Consider the following 20,751-nt stretch of genomic DNA (forward strand, 5'->3'; position numbering starts at 1 on the left):
CCTCACTTTGCAAGCTTGTGCTAGTCACCACACACATCACAAAAATACATGGGTTGCACCTCTGGAAAGATGGCAAAACCCTTAACAAAACACATGTAGAGCTCATGGGCATATCATGCACCCAATAATCATGGCAAAAATGACAAATATCTAATTGGAGCAGCAGATCTGACAATTATCTCAAATAGCACTCTTCTAACAGCATTTCAGGCATCAAGATGAACTCAAATGAAAATGATGCAATGAGATGAAATGATGTACTCTCTGAGACGAACATTTTGATATGCTATATGCCCAAAACGGTGCTACGGATGCGGAGTTATAGCACGATGAACAGGAGCAAATTATTAGGGTTTTGGGCAAAGAAAGTCAACCGTCTCAACTTCCAGATCTGGATCCGGTTCGGCGCATGGATCGAGGATGGCCGGAGTTCGCGCCGGAGCTCGACAGGGAAGCCGCCGGGGAAGAAGGCCGGCGAGGGGCGCCGTGGTGGTGACTAGGCGACGGCGGGCGGCGCGGGGCCGGAGCCGTGGCGGTGGTGGCCGTAGATGGAGGCGCGGCCGGCGAGGAGCGCGGGGCGGCGGCTTGCAGCGCCGGCCGGCGAGGTCGCCGGAGCTGACGGCGCGGCGGCCGGAGTCGGCCGGCCTCGAACAAGGCGGCGGTGGGATGCATGGGCGCGGGGCGCTCGGGCCGCGGGGGCCTGCCCCGGGCCGGGCGGGCTTCGGCGGGAGAAGGTGGCGGCGCGCCACATGGCAGGCGCTGGTTGGGGCGGGCGGCGGCGGCGACTCCGTCCAGCGCGGACGGACAATGTTCGGCGCGGCGGAGACGAATTTTAGGGTTTCGGGGGAGAAGGAGATCCGGAATTTCGAGGAGGGGGTCTATATATAGAGGTAGAGGGAGCTAGGAGTGTCCAAATGAGGTGCAGTTTTCGGCCACGCGATCGTGATCGAACGCTCTAGATAATGGAGAGCGTTTTTGTGGGTTTTGGGCCAACTTGGAGGGGTGTTGGGCTGCAACACACACGAGGCCTTTTTGGTCCCTCGATTAACCGTTGGAGCATCAAACGAAGTTCAAATGGTACGAAACTTGACAGGCGGTCTACCAGTAGTAAACCAAGGCCGTTTGGCAAGTCTCTGTCCAATCCGGAAATGTTTAATCCCCACACATGAAAAAAAGGTAGAAATGACCACCGGAGGAGAACGAAGCGCCTGAATGCAAAACGGACAACGGGGAAAATGCTCGAATGCCTAAGACGAACACGTATGCAAATGCAATGCACATGATGACATGATATGAGATGCATGACAACGATAACAACACACGGAGGAAAAAACCCGAACCCGAGAAAATAAAATAACTTAAGGCCAGAAACGGCAAGAGTTGGATTACATATTGGGTAAATCACATCCGGGGTGTTACATTATGATATGGACTGGATGGTTGTGCAACCGATTGTACAGACTCACTTACCCCCGAGAACACCTAAGACATGGGGGTTATTTATGCGAGTAAGCCTAGCAAGGACCAAGATCTCGATCTAGCCTAGTTGGGGCCTTAGAGTCACATGCCATAGTACCAAGAACGGGGGAACCAGTAACAATTGATACGGATTTCCAACCAACGGATCTTCTTACCTTTGGACCGGAACCTTTAGCTGTTTCCTACTCGGTCTACAGCTTGGTTTGAAATGAGGGAGCCATACCGTGTGGTTGAAGCAGAGTACCGTTTTGCTGTGGATAGGGTACTATCTCTATTCGTAGCAGCATTGCGTATTGCTCTCACTAGGAAAGGGGGACATAACCCCTACTATAGAGCAGGAATGGAAGGGAATGAGCTCGGCTGCTTCTCCCCCACACTTCTTTATTTCTCTGTGCCCCTTCCGCATGCACTTCGCGCGCCATTGGTGCTTTGCTCTCCTCTTATTTCTAAATTGGAGGGTTCGGATGGACTTCGCCATTCTTTCCCAACAAAAATGGAAAGGGTTGTATCACATCGAGCTGTCTACTTCTTATCCATATGAGGGAGTGAACCGTTATGTTCTTGAAGTTAGTATTGGAAACACAGGTATCCAAAGCTATTCTTTGAGCAGCACCGACCTAATTCCTATGTTTTTCCGAAGATCATTCAGGGAAGAGAAGAAGACATGGGAAAGAAGAGCACGATTGTAAGTAGGCATCAATAGATAGATATGATTGGTTGACGAAGATTGGCTTCTTGGGCCCCCGTAGGGCTATGTTGCTATGCTGCTAGAAAGAAAGGAAGAGTTCGATGTCCATCAGTTCGTGGTTTCGGAGATTGCTTACCGACTTTCATTCATATTGATCAGATCAAGGGTGCCAAAGTCTTCATTGATCCAAAGAAAGAAGCTGACACAGGCAAGACCTGGATGATCGAGTTATCATATTGACTTGGTCTATCCTCGTACTCTTTGGTACTGACTCATTATTTTTATGCGGCAATTATATCACTGTCTTTATCGACTCCACGCAAAACATGTTCATTGAATTTGATAGGCCTAAAATGGCTAACATTATGACCAAAACTACTAACATGCCAAAACTGGTAATAGGCCCACGGATCTCTCTAGTTATCAATGCTATTTTATTGTGTTCTGTAGCCTCGCCTAACCACAGGTGTTGATCCACAAGAACAGAAGAAGCAACAAGATCGTGCTTCCCTGCTTTAGGAGTTTCTTCCACCTGTGTGCCTATAGGGAGATAATGACTATCCTAAAACCCTTATTTGCGGTTAATTGTTAATTGGATCTACACTCTTGTTGGATCCACATCTTTGAAAGAAGACTAGTTTGGCACGGGCGGGCTAGAAAGACTTCGAGGATAAAACCGATCATTCAACAGATAAGGTCCTTTTGGGTGACTCTGGATGGAGCAAATCTATAGCATCAGCCAGTCTAGCGCGTTCTAACCACTATCGCTTTTGTCTTGTAAAAGTTTAATAAATGCGACTGTGAATTAGGGCCAGTAGATTAGAACTATAAATTGACCTGGTGTCGACGCGTAGACGCTCACTATTATGGTTCTATTGGTTCTCATCGAAGTATCTAAATGGTTCTATTGGGGTTGTCTTCGAGAAATCCAAATATTATTTGGAATTTACCACCCGTGTGGAGCCTTGAATGCGACTATAAATTGGATCAGTCACACCGGGCGATCACTCTCCTGGAGAGCTCTTATGGCTCTCATGTGATAACTAACTCTCTTTTCTCAGAATCTTCTGAATTGGGATCCGTGGTTGCGTCTGTTGGCAGTAGCACTTCTTCATTGTATTTGTGACTTGGCTTTGTGAAATCTCCCGTTGACATTCTAACACATTGGCATTCTAATCTTTGATTATTTCTTAATAAATTTGACCCGGAAGGCTTTTTAGCTGAACATAAGGAGTGGTGTGCGGACCCACAGGTAGTTACCAATATATCATTAGTTTAGTTAATTGCCACACGCCAAATAGGTGTCACCACACTGCCTACCAAAGGCTTCTTTTAGGCTTCCCCGCCACATCACACGCTTGCTTGCTTTTGCTAATCCGATCCAGAAAAAACGAACATTCTCCCACGTGCTTCGGGCCTTGCAATATCAGTAGATGCTACACACGTGGTGTCATTATTAGCGATTCCTCAATTGATCAAAAGAAATGGGATATAACCTGCCCCTCATTGTCCAGGTTTTCTTTGAACAACATCGGTCGGACAAGAACAAAGGTTTTCACCATCGTCTTTGCGCTTTGCCGGAACTATGTAAGGTTTACGCTCGTGACTTCACGAGATAGTGATTGTCAACATCCCACACAACTCTCACTCTCACTCTGGCAAAAGGAAATGAATGTATCCACTCCTTCAAACAACAGGAAAGCAGACACACATCCTACCCGCATCAATGCCTCTACCCTCTTGTATCTACATATCATGATATGGATACCCTTGGTCATTAATAAAGGGAAGATGATTTTAGACGAGGTGATCGGACTAACACTGAGTGCATTTGTCCCAGCTAGGCTTATTACGTTCTTAGTGTTCTAAAGTGGGACAGGCGCTAGCTCTAGTAACCATTCTCCATTGAATGGAAAGGGCTTAGAAAGACATTTATGAAACTACGAAAGCATCACTCTGGCTTAGAGTCACCAATCATCGAACCTGGATGCAGCTCATGTTCGAGGTAGGTTAGTAGCTCTAGCCAGAAGTCGAAAAGCATTAGTTGGTGATAGCCCTTAGGAACACGAGGAGGCTAATGTAGTGAAACTGGATGAGCAATGACGAGGCCCTTTCACGCTATCGCCCTGGATTGTTCACCTAGTTCAGAGAACACTCAGGTTGTTTAGAAAGCGTAGCATTAGGAGACACCAGGGTGTTACCATTCAAGAATGAGATCACACCAGTGGTACCAGAAGCTCCAAAGACTGTTGAAAACAAAGGGAGTGGACAGACAAAGAAGAGAAAGGAACAAGAACCCAGTCCTCAAACCCGTATAAAGCCCTAAGTGATCTGCTCTACATCAGAATATGCACGACCGAAACCAAGCAAAATACGGTCATTGGAAATATAACGGGGCCTTCCATTTCTCTCCCGTGCGCTCATCCCTTGTTTGTTCTTTCGGACTAGCACTCTTTCCCTCTCTTTGAAGTAGATTTCTTAGCTCCACGAGTAAAACGAAATAAGGTGAAAGGCCCACTACTTCTTCATTCATGGCTTATTTATTTGATTGATCCCCCTTTCGTATTCACTCGACCTGAGGTGAGGTTGGAACAAGAGTTTTCATAAAAATAATGGTTCTTCTATGCAATTATGAACGGGCAGGCCTCTTGTGGATTCCTCCAACTCTATGAATGAAGGGGGGAGTATGAGGAAGGTCAATTTTCTTTCTATATGAAGATGAAAAAAGGATCCGGGTCAAACATTTCTTACTTTTGTTGAGTATGACTGAATGAGGAAGAGCTCCTTATGTGGTATCACTTTACCACCATCTGAAATGCGCGAAACTCCGATTGGTGGAAGCCAGTCCATGAAGATTCCCCCTTCTCTTACGTGAAATTCCCCTCTTTCGGTAAGCATCCAGTATCTCAGCAAATGAACATTTCTCTAAGCTTATCATGTATCTTATACGTCGTTTGAAAGCTTCTCCAAGGATCCAACGAATAGCTAAGGTTTGTTGACGATCCCTGGCTACAATCCCAGGAACATCATAACTAGTACCTGCGACTCCTACTTTGACCACTTCGCATATTGGCTTTACTAGCAAAGATGCCCGTGCGTTGCAATGGGGGAAACAAATTCTCGCACACTCCTAATGACACATATGTGTTGCCATTTCTCCTTTTTCGTGTCCCTTGGTCATGTTAAAAAATAGACACATGGGAACATCGAGGCATGAAGACCACATTAAAAATTATTTTTCTTGTACGAGTAAATTATTAATTAATGTATTTCACTAAACGAAGGTGGAAATTAATAAATTAATTAATTTCTGATCCACAACCTAAACAAAATAAGAAACTCTTACAAAGCATACCTTATAAAGAAATCTGCGTAAAATCTCAACTGAACAACAAATATATAGCAGTTTTAATAAGATGGACGGAAATCAATGGTAAACTGATGCAATTGTAAAGAAAGGTCAGGTAACAGCACCAATTGATCAACTGATCAACATGTATTGTCGGCTCTACTTTGTCTTGCAATGGAAGTCGTGGCAATAATAACCCCTCGCAAAAAAGACACCGATTGTCGGTGCAATGTGCATAGTCATTAGTTATTTGAACTGACAAAATTTCCCTGTTTACTTTATTAGCAATTGATTCCTGATTGAAGCCATATGTTCAGATAGATAATCCATGCCTTAGGACTGAACCCGTGGCAACAATAATTCCACGAACATATTGTCCTACAGCAAAAAATATTGAGAAGGGATAGAAGCCTGAAATGATTGAACCTAAGGAGAGAAGGTAAACGGTACCTTTGCTATTGGCCAGACAGAGCAATACAGCTCTAGCAGGTCAATCTCATCTGCATCGAATTCATCGAGCATGGTGTGTCCGTTATTCGGTAGCAGGGTCGGCCACATGAACGTGTGCCTCTACAATACAAAGCACATCTCTATGCCTTGCCTCCACTGTTTTAAGTTTAACATAGAAGCCATATGCTTGTAGCTCCCCTCCCTTTCCTCCTACAGTCCAGCATGGAATGTGTATGCCTTTTTTGTGTCTTCATGAGCCCTCCGTCAAAGTTATATACGTTGAACAATCCCTTTTGCATCATCTCATCCAAACTAACATTAGCTTCTTTGAATTGCTCGCTGGTGCATAGCTTAGTATCATACTTTGCACTCTTTTGGTCACCCTACTTCAGATGGGCAGATAATGCAACATTGTAAGTAAGTAAGTACATCAGGATGCAATACTTGGCCAGTGTGTCCGTACTGCCGTTCCCTGGCTGCGCCATCCACATGAATGCAGGCACATCCGGATATGCATGATGGTCTTCGCCCTAGGCCACTAACCTGGGTTTCAGATGGCTGCACGCTGCTGCAAAAGGGTTGCCATTCTGGAACTTGGCGGCGGCGAGCCTCGGGTTGACGGCCTTGCTGATGCATCTCCCCTCGGCATCGTGAAACACCATCTCTAGGCTTGGCAGCATGAGTGTTGCCATTCTGGAACTCAGTGGCCGCAAGCCTCGGGTTGATCGCCTCAAGGATGCATCCCTCGTCAGCGCCGTGGTAGACGATGCCCAACAGTAGCAGTAAGTCCGTGTGGGCCTCCTGAAGCTCGTAGGCGGCGAGACTTAGGTCAGGTACATCGAGGATGGACCGGCGCCGTGGAGGTTTCGCCCAGATTTCATTTGATTCGATCTTATTATTAGGGTGCGACGTGAGGGAGGAAATCGGGGTGGTTAACTTATTTATAGCATTTCGATCAGTTTCCGAGTTGTAATACAAGCTTTGTTCTTCGATGGAGTCAGACATGAACTCATGCTATGGACGAACAGATAGGCGGTGGGCTGGAAGCAACGGGCTGGGTGGGCCAAATCAGGCTGGACATGCGGACATATGCGGTCGAACGATTTTTCTGTCGAATGTTCGGGCGGAAGCAATAGCCGCTTTATTATTAGGGAAATATTAGTACCACCTTGGAAGAAAAAAAAACTGAAAGCGTAAATTCACAGGAAGAAGCGTATTGTGATGGTGAACCCAAGGAGTCAATCCGTGCTTTATTATTAGGGATAGATATTATCTACGGTGTCAACCATACGTTTTATTACATCACGTTCAGTTCGAGCTAGGCGGTGAAATGTTTTATAAACAATAGCACGAACTCTCATTCTTTTACCATAGATATTGCAAAAGTTTACCAATTTCTTGATCAATTATTTTTGCTCACCATCAAAGTCCCCCATATAGCTGAGAATTTCCGAGCAATTGGATGCCTCTTTCGATGACGAGGCCGATAAATTGATATTACGCGATCGTTACTGTCCATCTTTTTCAGCTCTGCTCCCAAAAAGAGAAAGGAAAGGAGACTGATCTTGACGTCGGCGTTGGTTTTTCCAACGAAAGACAAGAACATTCTTTCACGAACTTCCATGAAAAAATGCTAGTTGCCTTGTAACGCATACACTGAAGCGTTTGTCCCATCGACTAAGGCCACTATATGAGTTTTCTGAAGAGCAACATTCTCTTATAACCAAACATCGCAAAGACAGAAAGGAGTATCCTGAATGTATGGCCAATGGCTAGCATACTTCGCTGAACACTCTTGATATTCAGCTAAAGCTGGATGCATATTATATTATATTATATTATATCTTTCCTTGGTAGAGCGAAACTTTGAACCCAACACAAGCAACTCTCCCGGTTTAGTGATATTGATGGGTTCCAGCCTCATTCCACTAGCCCTAAAAGGATTCTAAATATATAAAAGAGGGGGAATGGATTCTACAAGAAAAGGCGGGCAAAGGTAGTTCAGGGGTCAATTCTTGGAGCATAGCTCATTTCTAAGTCCCCAACCCATCTCGTGCTCGTGCTGTACGCGATCGAATCTTGCGGCCGGATAGAGCATTGGAATCATCGAGTCGTATGAAAAGAGGGCTCTTCTTTTTAATATTAACACAAAGGCTAGCTCCCCTAGGGGTTGTCATATTACAATCATTTGTATTACTTTCCTACCAATCCTGAACTAGCTATGACCCTTATAGCAAGCCTCGCTTTGCCGTTTCAGATAGAAACATATGGCGCTCCTAAAGTCGATTGGATACTTTCTTTTTTATTGAATTAAGCTAAGCCGTGGACTTTCTCACGCGAAGAACTCCTTTCTATGAGCTAATGGACTTGATCAATGCTAGTTCAAGTTCACATCATATTAGGAAATTAGTTCATTAATTCGTTTATTTGCCAACGAAGAAGCCTTGCGCTACTCGGAAAGTACTGACTAGAGGGGGGGCGTGTGGATCCACAATCCTAGCCATTCTCTCAACGGGATAATAAAGCGAACAAAGACCATGAGAAGAGATTACAACATCCAGAACGAAGCCTGTCAAGCCAACCTTCCCTCACTGCGAAAATGCAACATCCGGCGTACTCATTGGCTTTGACCTCAGATTCATTACTTGCTAGAGAAGTAGTTTACATAACTGCCACAGCTCCAATGCGATAATCTTGTTAGTCAGCAAAGTAGCTAGCCTAAATAAGGAGTTTACAATCGCTTGACTATAGAGTAAAGAGCTGCTAATGGGAGATTGCTTGAGTAGGCTCAGTAAGGGATTACCCGCGGGCAGGGTGAAAGAGCTTTCATTAATAGTATGAACTGGTGGATCAGCAAGATAGCTAGAGCTCCTTAAAGGAAAGCAAAATCCAATTCTATATTATATAAAACTATAAAGCAAAGATGAGGAAGTTGCGCCTTTACTCGCTCGAATTAGAGGAAAAAGGGGATATGCAACAGTAACAGCTTTTCGTTCAATAGTAAGCAGGAAATGTAAATAAGAGAAGGGTAGAAGAAGCAATCCACGCATTTCCTTATTTCACAATGGATTTGACTCGTTAGAGAAATCATTTCTTAGGTATGCTACATTCTTTGAAGAAAGAGTAGGTTCTGCTATTTAAGACTTAGAGGAAGTGATTTCTAGGAACTAGCAGACCAAGCCAATCAATAAGGAAAGCCTGTCAAGCAAGGATGCCACCAAGCAAACCTTTAATAAGCATCTCTAGCACAGTCACTTCTCTATAGAAAGAAAAAACACAGTCAAGACTAGTCACATTAGTTAAACAAGTGATTCGCTGATATTCAGTTCAAATAGAAAGAGTAGTCACAGCTGCGACAAGTTGCTCTAAGAGGAAGGAGTTGACTTACTTTCAATTCCTAATACAACAAGAGTGGATTTTTTTCATGTAGCATTTCTACCCCTATAGGATTTCCCATCTTAACCGAGAATGGGTGCCCACCTTGTACGTACCGAGAATGGGTGCAGCTCACCCCAAAGTAGCCTGAAATTCATTCCTCTACAATCCAGAGCAGTCCGATCATGTATCGCGATCTGGACGGACAAAGAATGTCGTACACTTGAGTGACCCCCTTTTCTGTGACCACCACCAAATTCAAAAGAAGAGGTGAGATCACCCTGAAAAAATCCTTTGTATCTCTTAAAATATGGGCCAACCTCTCCATTAATATTGGTACTCACTGCACCTCCTTCTACCACTTGTTTAATCCAACCTCTCCACTTCTCACTAAAGAAAACCCTTTTTAAGCAAAACCTCTTGTAGAAAATCCCAATTCACTCTGTCATATGCTTTTTCAAAGACTAGCTTTAGTATGACCCCCTCTTGTTTAGTCCTCCTAAGCTCATGAAACACCTCATGGATAGTGAACCCCATCTAAAATATTTCTGTTTTTCATAAATGCCATCTGACTCTTACTCACCACCTTATCTGCAACTCTCTCAAGCCTATTTGTCAGTACTTTAGTCACAATTTTCTAACAAACATAATATAAACATATTGGACGATATTGCTTGATAGTTGCAGCATCTTTCATTTTAGGAATCAGAGTAACCACCCCATAATTAAGTCTTCTAAGTTGCAACTCCTCAGCATGCGGGCTATCAAGCATTCTTTTGACCATCTCTTTAACCATCTACCAAAAATGTTTCTAAAAGATTACTGGTAAGCCATCTGGGCCAGGAGTTGTATTGGTTTTCATATCTTTAACTACTAACTATATTTCCTCCATAGTGAAAGGCTTAGTCAACTCTTCTGTGACAGCCTGATTTTTGGCCCTTTCTTTTTCTTTTGTTTTTTAGGTTTTTTCTTGAGTTTGCTTTTTCTGTGGCCATGTGGTCTGGAAACTGAAGAAGATGCCCTCTTCTTTGCTTTCAGAGTGGCTTGTCATTCCAAAATCCTTCCCTAGACCCTGTCATTTTTCATCCTAGCCCAAATCCCAATATTGTTTTCATTGGGAATATTCCTTATCTATTAAAGGAATAACTCAAATTGCCCTAGGTTGTGAAGCAACCTTTATTTCCTTCACTCCTAAAATTCCAAAATATTTATCACAAATTGTTTGGGTCATATCTTTCTCAAATATGTCAAAATATTTCATTTGTCATGTTTATCATCATGCTCAAATAATTCATTTCCTATTCTGCCCTAAATGGCACATGGTGAAGCAAGTGCTATTTTCATTTTCCCAATTAACCTCAAACTCCTTGGACACCTTTTCCTGTCCATATCATTGCCACATGCCAAAATGCAACCTCATTTGCCTAGTAATTATTTATTTATGATTTTCCAAAGTTTCTATCCAGAAAGAAGGTTTGTGAAGGAGGTGCAAGCTAGGCATATCCAAATGAGTTGCCATTTTGCATGGTCCCTCATATCATCATATCATAGCCTTCCACCAAAGTAGAGCTCATGTCATGCATCCATGTGAGCTCATCTTATATTCTTTGATTCTGTCCAAAATTTCAGTTTGTGAAGCAAGTATATTTTATCTTGCTCCATTATGGCTGCCAATTTTTCTTAGCCTTTTGTTATCCATATAACCTACCTCCACCCATTTTGGGAATGGTTCATGAAGCCATTTTCCCTCTAGAATTTGTTTAAGTTTCTGTCCAGAGGAGATGTTTGTGAAGCAAGTACCAGTTAGGCTTGGCCAATTGGTATGAGACTTTTTGAGAATCTTCATAGGACCAAATGACACTGCCTTGCCCAATTTGAGCTCAAGTTGATGCTTCATCAGAGTGCATCATCCTAATCTAGTTTCTGGACCAGTTTATGTGGTTGTTAAGAAACTACATGAAATCTTGATCCTAATTCTCTCGAAGTTACCAGGGTGAAAGTCCTTCTTACCCTAGACCTACCAGACAACTCCATTGCTTCCAAACTCCTTCCCGTTGATCAACAGTTCTCATCCAAGTTTACTGTAGTAAACTACAGAGGTGGTTTACCACTTAACCAGAGCACTTTTAACCAATCTACCACCGCAGTTGCAACCTACCCAGGAAGGCCAAACCCCCAGACATCGTTTGGTTTCGCTTGTGGCACTGTGTGCACCAGTGTGCGCGATGACCATCGACTTGGCATGCAGTGGGCGCGTCTAGAATGGCTTCTTACTTGGGACCCTCCTCTGCTCGGCGTCTCAGCGAGCACGAGCATGTCCCTTAGCTTCCTCTCGTCGTCGCCGTTCTCCTGGACCCCTCTCCCCCTCCGTAAGCCCCTCCGTCAGCACTCGTCACCGCATGCCCATAGGCGCACCGTGGCCAACCGCGCCTTAATGGCGTTCGGCCGCGTCTCTCCTGCGCTCCCTTGGCCGCCTCTCCCCCGTGAGCTCTCCCTCCTCTTCCCTCTCGTCGCCTCCCCCCGAGTCTATTGCGAACTTTTAATCTAAACAAAGAATGATGTGCCTTTTATTTGGGGGACCGCATAGGAAGAAGCCTTCACGGTATTGAAAGATAAGTTGACACATGCTCCTTTACTCCAACTTCCTAATTTTAATAAGACTTTTGAGCTTGAATGTGATGCTAGTGGAATTGGATTAGGAGGTGTGTTATTACAAGATGGCAAACCTGTTGCATACTTTTCTGAAAAATTGAGTGGGCCTAGTCTGAATTATTCTACTTATGATAAAGAATTATATGCTCTTGTTCGGACCTTAGAAACATGGCAACATTTTTTATGGCGCAAGGAATTTGTTATACATTCTGATCATGAATCTTTGGAACACATTAAAAGTCAAGCAAAACTGAACTGTAGACATGCTAAATGGGTTGAATTCATTGAGACTTTCCCTTATGTCATTAAACACAAGAAGGGTAAAGAAAATGTTATTGCTGATGCATCATTATACTATGCTTTGACAACTTGACTTTAAAATATTTGGTTTGGAGACCATCAAAGATCAATATGTGCATGATTCTGAATTTAAAGATGTATTGCATAATTGTAAGGAAGGGAGAACTTGGAACAAGTTCGTTCTTAATGATGGATTTGTGCTTCATGCTAACAAGCTTTGCATTCCAGCTAGCTCCGTTCGTCTTTTGTTGTTGCAGGAGGCGCATGGAGGAGGACTAATGGGACACTTGGGCGTGATGAAGACGGAGGACATACTTGTTACACATTTCTTTTGGCCAAAGATGAGACGGGATGTTGAGCATTTTGTTGCTCGCTGCACTACATGTCAAAAAGCTAAGTCAAGACTTAATCCTTATGGTTTATATATGCCTTTGTTTGTACCTAGTGTTCCTTGGGAGGATATATCTATGGAACTTGTTTTAGGTTTACCTCGAACAAAGAAGGGGAGGGATAGCATATTTGTTGTCGTGGATATGTTCCCGAAAATGGCACACTTTATACCATGTCATAAAAGCGATGATGCTGTTAATGTTGCTGATTTGTTCTTTCCTGAAATTATTCGCTTGCATGGTGTGCCAAATACTATTGTTTCAGATCATGATACTAAATTTCTTAGCCACTTTTGGAGATGTTTATGGGCTAAGTTGGGGACTAAACTGCTTTTTAGTACTACTTGTCACCCCCAAACTGATGGACAAACTGAAGTAGTCAATAGGACATTGTCTACTATGCTTAGGGCTGTTTTGAAGAATAATAAGAAAATGTGGGAAGAATGCTTGCCTCATATTGAATTTGCTTATAATCGTTCATTGCATTCTACTACTAAGATGCTCCCTTTTGAAATTATGTATGGTTTCCTACCTCGTGCACCTATTGATTTGTTGCCTCTTCCATCTTCAGAGAAGGTTAATTTTGATGCTAAAGAATGTGCTGAATTGATTTTAAAAATGCATGAGTTAACTAAGGAAAACATTGAGCGTATGAATGCTAAATATAAACTTGCTGGAGATAAGGGTAGAAAACATGTTGTGTTTGCACCTGGAGATCTGGTTTGGTTAAATTTGTGTAAGGATAGATTTCCTAATTTGCGCAAATCAAAGATAATGCCACGTGCTGATAGTCCTTTTAAGGTGTTAGAGAAAATAAATGATAATGCATATAAACTTGAGCTGCCTGCAGATTTTGGGGTTAGTCCCACTTTTAACATCGCAGATTTGAAGCCTTATTTGGGTGAGGAAGATGAGCTTTTGTCGAGGACGACTTCATTTCAAGAAGGGGAGGATGATGAGGACATTAATACCATTGTTACACCCATAGCCCCTGCTGCTATACATACTGGACCAATTACTAGAGCTCGTGCACGCCAATTAAATTATCAGGTACTTTCGTTTCTTGGTAATGATTCTGATGTTCATGAGAATATGATGCTGCCTAAATTGGATACATTTGTTTTGCTTACAAATGAAGGGCCTGGCATGGACAAGAGGGATGAACACTAGAGCAAGACCAAGCATGGAGATGATGGCATGCGCAAGGGGATCCAGAACAGAGTTACAAGTGATGATTTCAGGACTTTAAAGCCATCATAAGGAGTGCATGAAGCCTTGGATGAAATATACAAGATGCCACTTCATAAATTTTGTCCAGAGGCTATTCTAGGTGCTGCGTCACCTTATTATTGGGCCATGCCAATGTATTTTCGAAATACTTAAGTATAGGCTGTTTTTAGAGTTCGTATGTGTGGGGAAACAAGAGTTATGGTTGGTTTTGGACCCCTCCTCCAAGGGCCACGAAATTCCCCCTCTCTCCCCATATATACAGCCCTTAGGGCATCGTTTAAACTTTGGGTTTTGTTTAGATTAAAAGTTCGCCATAGCTGCAACTTCGCGTACTTCATTTGTGTCCAATGACCAGACCAAGACGTCACAGAACCCCACCTTCATCAATAAAGCTTTCCTCTTATATTCGCAATATCCAGATTGCAATTTCAATTTCTTGCTTGTTCTTCATTGCTTGCAGGAAATAGACCCCCATGGTCAGGTTGATCGTGCTCCGGCATGGTCAATAACCTCTCGGAGTTGGTTTAGCGATTGCTAAGGCGCGACGTCCTCGCACGTTTGTAGTTGGATCGTCAAAGTCGACTTCCACCAAAACGATAGCCACCATCTCATCGAAAGATCAGGCCCCTCCCCTCTATCCAGTGGTATCACCGAGCAACCTGAAAATCTGATACCACTTGATAGAGGGGAGGGGCCTGATCTTTCGATGAGATGGTGACTATCATTTTGGTGGAAGTCGACTTTGATAATCCGACTACGAATGTGCGAGGACATCGCGCCTTAGCAATCGCTAAACCAACTCCGAGAGGTTATTGACCACGTCGGAGCACGATCAACCTGTCCTCGATGGTCTATTTCCTGCAAGCAATGAAGAACAAGCAAGAAATTGAAATTGCAATCTGGATATTGCGAATATAAGAGGAAAGCTTTATTGATGAAGGTGGGATTCTGTGACGTCTTGGTCTGGTCATTGCACACAAACGAAGTACGCGAAGTTGTAGCTATGGCGAACTTTTAATCTAAACAAAACCCAAAGTCTAAATGATGCCCTAAGGGCTATATATATGGAGGAGAGAGGGGGCGTGGCCCTTGGAGGAGGGGTCCGAAACCAACCCTAACTCTTGTTTCCCCACACATACAGACTCTTAAAACAACCTATACGTAAGTATTTCGAAAATACATGGGCCTGGCCCAATAATAAGGTGACGCAGCACCTAGAATAGCCTCTGGACGAAATTTATGAAGTGGCATCTTGTATATTTCGTCCAAGGCTTCGTGCACTCCTTATGGTGGCTTCAAAGTCCTGAAATCATCACTTGTAACTCCGTTCTGGATCCCCTTCCGCATGCCATCATCTCCATGCTTGGTCTTGCTCCAGTGTTCATCCCTCTTATCCATGCCAGGCTCTTCATTTGTAAGCAAAACAAATGTATCCAATTTAGGCAGCATCATATTCTCATGAACATCAGAATCATTACCAAGAAACGAAAGTACCCGATAATTTAATTGGCGTGCGCGAGCTCTAGTAATTGGTCCAGTATGTATAGCAGCAGGGGTTGTGGGTGTAACAATGGTATTAATGTCCTTCTTCCCCGTGAGCTCTCCCTCCTGTTCCCTCTCGTCGCCTCCCCCTGAGTCCATGCGTGAGCACACGCGTCAGCGGTGCCGGCCGCGTGTCAGCGACGATGATAGCGCGGCACCTCGCCCGGAGTGTCAAGTCCATCATCGCCCGTAGCCATCATCCACGGTCCTCAAAACTGCCCTCTCCTCGGTGCTCATCAGTGTCCATGCCCTATGCCATCCGATGCGCCGCTTCTTCCCGAGCACACCAGTGTGCCGAGCTCCGCGGGAGATGGCCGGAGTCGCCGGGACTCGCCGTCGAGGTGGCCGACCTCGCCTCTGCCTCTCTCAAGCGCGGGAGGAGGAAGAAGGAGCCAGGAGGAGAGAGAGATGGATAAGGCGGACCCCACCTGTAAGCCTCTAAGCCGCCCGGCCCCGCCTTGCCACGTTGGATAAGTGGAGGCGTATTCCTCGGAATACGTCTTCCCAGCTGGAAAGTGTAGTTTCGTTCTATTTCAGCTCAAAATGCATTTTCCTGTTCCGAAAGTGTATTGTCTGAAATGCATTTTCTGTTTTCAGCTCAGGGGCTTGTTTGTAGAGATATTTTTACAGATTGGTCCCTGAACTTCGCCGGGCTATAACTTTTTGCTCGAGACTCCGATTAAGGTGAAACCAAAGCTCACTTCTTCGTTTCATCGAGCCCGTTCTGTTGGTTTCATTTTCACTATGGTTTGACACAGTGAAAATGACCTTTTTTCCCTTGCACGTAAACAACCCCTCCGAGAGAGAACTGTTTCCGGCAAATCTTTCCGCGGCTTCACCGCACTTCTCCCCGGTGCCTTCTTCATCCCCAGGCAAGCCACAATACCCACTTGCATGATAGTCATGCAGTAGCCATGTTTTTCAACTTGAATATTTATTAAATGTTTGCTTATTTAAAATATGGTTATCATTGTTTCGGTAATGCTTCTGGATTAGTGCTTACTTTCTTGCTATGTTATTACGCACCTGGTTATCATGCCCTGCTAGTTGCTAGTGTTTCTTTCATATGCTTATGCTTGCTAGTAGTACATGTTGATATTGGTGATGGTCTTCGGTGCATGACTGCCGTCTGTCCCGAGTACCGTTGTTATGCATGTTCCATTGCATCCAGTTGGTTAAATGATTGCATGGTAGCATATTTTATATGTCTTGCATGATATTTATTGTTCCTGCTAGTGGTCATGCTAGGTTTCAATGAGTAGTGTTGTACTTGTGATCTTCATGCTCGTCATTATACTATGTTCAGTTGGATATGATTCATTGTGGATATGGTGGATAATTATGTTGCACCCCGTGCTTATGTTGATATCATGTTTATGCATTATCGCATCATGTTATTTTATCATGGCTCAGCATATTGCATTCAAGTTTAACCGGATTAAATTTAACTTGAACAACTGTTGGCTGAGTCATGGTGCCACCATATTGATCTGACCAGTGCAACCACGCTTACCTCTATGGGAAGGTCCTAACTCGATCTATTGTCATGCCTCTCGCTGGTACCTCCAACTAGGGAAGGTTATGGGTGTGCTTACCCTAATCAAGTAGGCGGACATGACCTTGTGTGCCCGTATATTTGATGATAAGCGCTTTTGTCCCTGTTTGGGACGGGCCACGACGGTGGCCGTTGTGTCTTTGGTAGACACGGGGCCACCCATGACTTAGCCCAAAGGGGAGTTGGTCGGAGTGGCCGGGAGAGTGTCATGGCAGTAGATCGGTTTTGTCGGAACGCCGTTGGTCCACGCGAATGGGAGTGCGAGGCCATGGGTTCTGTGGGGTGGGTACAATGTACTAACCTCTGCAGAGTGTATATTAAATCTATCTATAGCCGCGCCCACGGATAAGGGCCCAGTTCGTAGTTGGTCACACTATGTGTCAACAGTATTAATAAGAACTCGATTAATGACAACCCCGGTTCGATGATGAGATAAGTTGGTTGTGATCGCCGGAGAGATCACCGTTTGAGACCAAGTGTTGGTCATGGTTGTGATCGCTGGAATGATCATCGTGGTATCGAGGATACCAAGTTGTTGGATATTCGTCATGTTGTGCGAGAATCATGGGTAAAGATCAAGCTCCTTGTGGTCATTTAATGATTACTACGATATTGTTTATACCAAGCTTGATTTGATCCTGAGATGATCGTGTGATGTCCGAGGATGGTAAGTGATGCATGTGATGGTTACAAAGTAACCCGACCAGAATAAATAGTGCATATAGTGTCATCATGTTGCTTGCTAGTATCGTCAGATTTATATGCTCATGTTGTTCTAGCTGTATCATGTTCATATTGTTGCTGCCATGTTATCCTGATGACCTCATGAATATTTCGTGCTTAACCTGTAATTGCCATGTTGTTGTTTGTCTTGAATGCTTCTGGTTATTGTGAGCTTGCAAGTACATTCAATGTACTGACCTGGTGTGTCATGCCAGTTTGCAGGTCATGCCGGATTTGAATGCTTGTTTACCGTGGATTCTTTGTTTACGAGCTAGGATAAGCGTTCCAGCCAGAGTCCCTGCGGAGTGGAGTTCACCACTGTTGTCGTTGTTCCGCTGCTAGAAGTTTTTCCGCTGCTTCGAGTTGTTCTGCTGCTTGTATAGAGCAACCGTGGTTGGCGTAGTGTCGCCGTACAGATGTTATTCATTGTAATATCGGAACCCTTGTATTCATATTCATGTTGTAATAGGGAGCTGATTCGTTCTATGCTAAGCAGTGTCGTATTCCAGAAGACTTCACCTCGATCTCTGGGCTGGAATACGGGGCGTTCACGTTTTCTCTAAGCCGGGGCGCCACATCTTCATTGTCTAGTTCTGATAGTATGTGCTCTGTTGACCAAGGGGCTTCCACCAAGAGATATGCCCCCCTGTCCTCTGAACCAAATAGTCTCTTATAGTAACTAGAAATGTGTTCTTGCAACTCTTTTTCATCTTGTATAACATTTCCTTCATGTTCCAAAGAAGCAATATTACATTTTATGTGTCTTCCATTGGTAGCACTATGGAAGAATGAAGTATTTGCATCTCCCTCAAGTAACCACTGACAAACTGACTGACAATGTGGACTGCATGAGCAATGTCAGGCCGGGTCACAATGAGGTACATGTGACGCCCCGAGACCGATGCGCCAGGTGTCTTCCAGTTATTCACTGTCTATGCCATGTCATTTGCTTGCGTGTTGCATCTTGCCATGTCATCATGTGCATTGCATCATTATGTTTTCAAAACTTGCATCCGTCCGGGTTCCCCCAGTTCCGTCCCTTGTTCGTTCTGAGCCCAACCACACTCGCACGCGCCCGCGGCACCTCCGAAATTTTATTTTATAAGTGGCCGGAAAATGTTCTCGAAATGGGTTGAAAGTTGGCGTGCACTGTTGTTTTGTTGTTGGTAGGTCGCCCACCAAGTTTCATCGCATTCGGAGTCCGTTTGACGCCCCAACGGATCATTATAGCGGCAATAGTAGCCGGTCTATCGTCGGACGTTTCCGGGATCCGGAAACATGTGCCATGTCGTTTTCTCTTCTGTCCTCGCAGTCCAAGCCCTTCTTCACAGCCCACTGGCAGCCCACCTATCCCTTCTCGCACCCAGAGCCGTCCAATGGCGATCGCACGGTACAAAAAAGCCCCCAAATCCCCTAAACCTAAACCTGCCCTATATAACACCCCATCCCTTCCATTTTTGGCCTTCTCCCCCCTCGAAATCCATGCCCCCAATCATTTTCTAGCCACCTCCCACCTCCTCTCCTCGAATTCCTGCACCGGCCAACCCATCAACTACCACTTGGCGCCGCCCAACTGGCCAGCCGCCGCGGGCTAGGAGCTCTCCACCTCTCCCGTAGCGCCACGTCGCCTCCCCAGTGCCCACTTCACCGTGGCCCTCAGAGCCCATGGGAGGCCCGCCTCGGGTTGGATATGGGCCCGACCCCGCTGACCACGCCCGCTCCTACTCGAGCCTTGTGCCGCTCGACCCCCGCCGCTTCGCGCCTTGCCTCCTTCACCGCCGGCGAGCGACGTCGCCTCCGCGTCCGATGAAACGTTGAACCACCAGGCCCACAGCTTCGCCGCGTGCCTTCCCTTCCCCATCTCTCTCGCTCTCACCCATACCCTCTCTCCCCTCCACAGATCTCCGCCGCGTCATGGGGTCGCCATCGCAGTTGCCGGAGCTCGCCGGAGTCAACGTCTCCATCGGATTCGGCCTCCTTTTGCTGTGCCGCCGACGGATCTGAGTTGCCCTGTCCCAGATCTATTCGTTTTCCCTGCCTCCTCTCTATTTCGGTCGTCGGAAAGCCTTGCACTGCCTCATCCCAACATCGCCGGCGGCCAGGTAAAGCGCCGCCATCCTCTGCTTCGGGCTGAAGCTCACTGGTGCCCGTTGACCTAGCTCCAGCGCGTGGGCCGGCCTAGCAACCGCGGCCTGCCCGCTTCCTAAGACGGCCTCCTCTGCTTCCGAACTGGGCCAGGCCCATGGTGATCCACCCCCTCTCCTGTGCACTGTTGGGCCGTGTTCATTTCAGACCGATAGTGTTTTTTTCCTCTGTTGCGTTTTTAGCTATTTATCCAGAGTTACCAGATTTGCAGAAAAAACCCCTAAGCTCCATGCATATCATAACTCACCAACCATGCATCTTTTGTAAAAACATAATATACGCAAAATGCTTAAAATTTCATCTAGTTTCACAATATCCAACTTTCATGCATGTTTGAAATGTTTAAACTGCTGTTTGCATTAATTTGCTCCTATGCCATGCTAAGATGATTTAATTCATAACTAAATTACTGTAGCTCCAAATTTAATAAACTTTATATGGAAATGTGGTAGCAAGATGCCTAGTTTATCTTGGTGACATCACATTGCATGTTTAACAAATCTAAAATATGGTTTAGGGTAGAACAATACCAGCTCTAAAATATGCACATGAGGATTTTTTGGAATTGTTGTTTGTTGTTCCCAGCCTCATTTAAACTTGACTAGATAGTTAGTTTATGTATGCTTCACCTCTTGCCATGCTAATCAACATTTAATATGGTTGAGTACATAAACGAGAGAGAAATAAACAAGTCATTTGGTGTTCCGTCAATATGCAACTCATTGCATATTGAGCTCCACTTAACTTGTAGTTTTGCTTGTGCACTTTGCCATGCCATGCCTCATTAAACCGGACATGCATCATACTTGGCTGTGCATCATGCCATTCTTATGTGATGGTTGTTTACTATGTTGTTTGCTTCTTTCCGGGTTTC

The 20,751-nt window shown here is 44.8% G+C and overlaps 1 pseudogene; it reads right to left on the reverse strand.

Moving 5' to 3' along the window:
- Positions 1 to 4,861: 4,861 nt before the first annotated feature.
- On the reverse strand, positions 4,862 to 7,402 carry LOC123081970 (ribosomal protein S7, mitochondrial-like; annotated as a pseudogene).
- Between the last annotated feature and the right edge of the window lie 13,349 nt (positions 7,403 to 20,751).

This window comes from Triticum aestivum, chromosome 4A (genome assembly GCF_018294505.1).
Source record: "Triticum aestivum cultivar Chinese Spring chromosome 4A, IWGSC CS RefSeq v2.1, whole genome shotgun sequence".
In the NCBI taxonomy this organism is placed as follows: Eukaryota; Viridiplantae; Streptophyta; class Magnoliopsida; order Poales; family Poaceae; genus Triticum; species Triticum aestivum.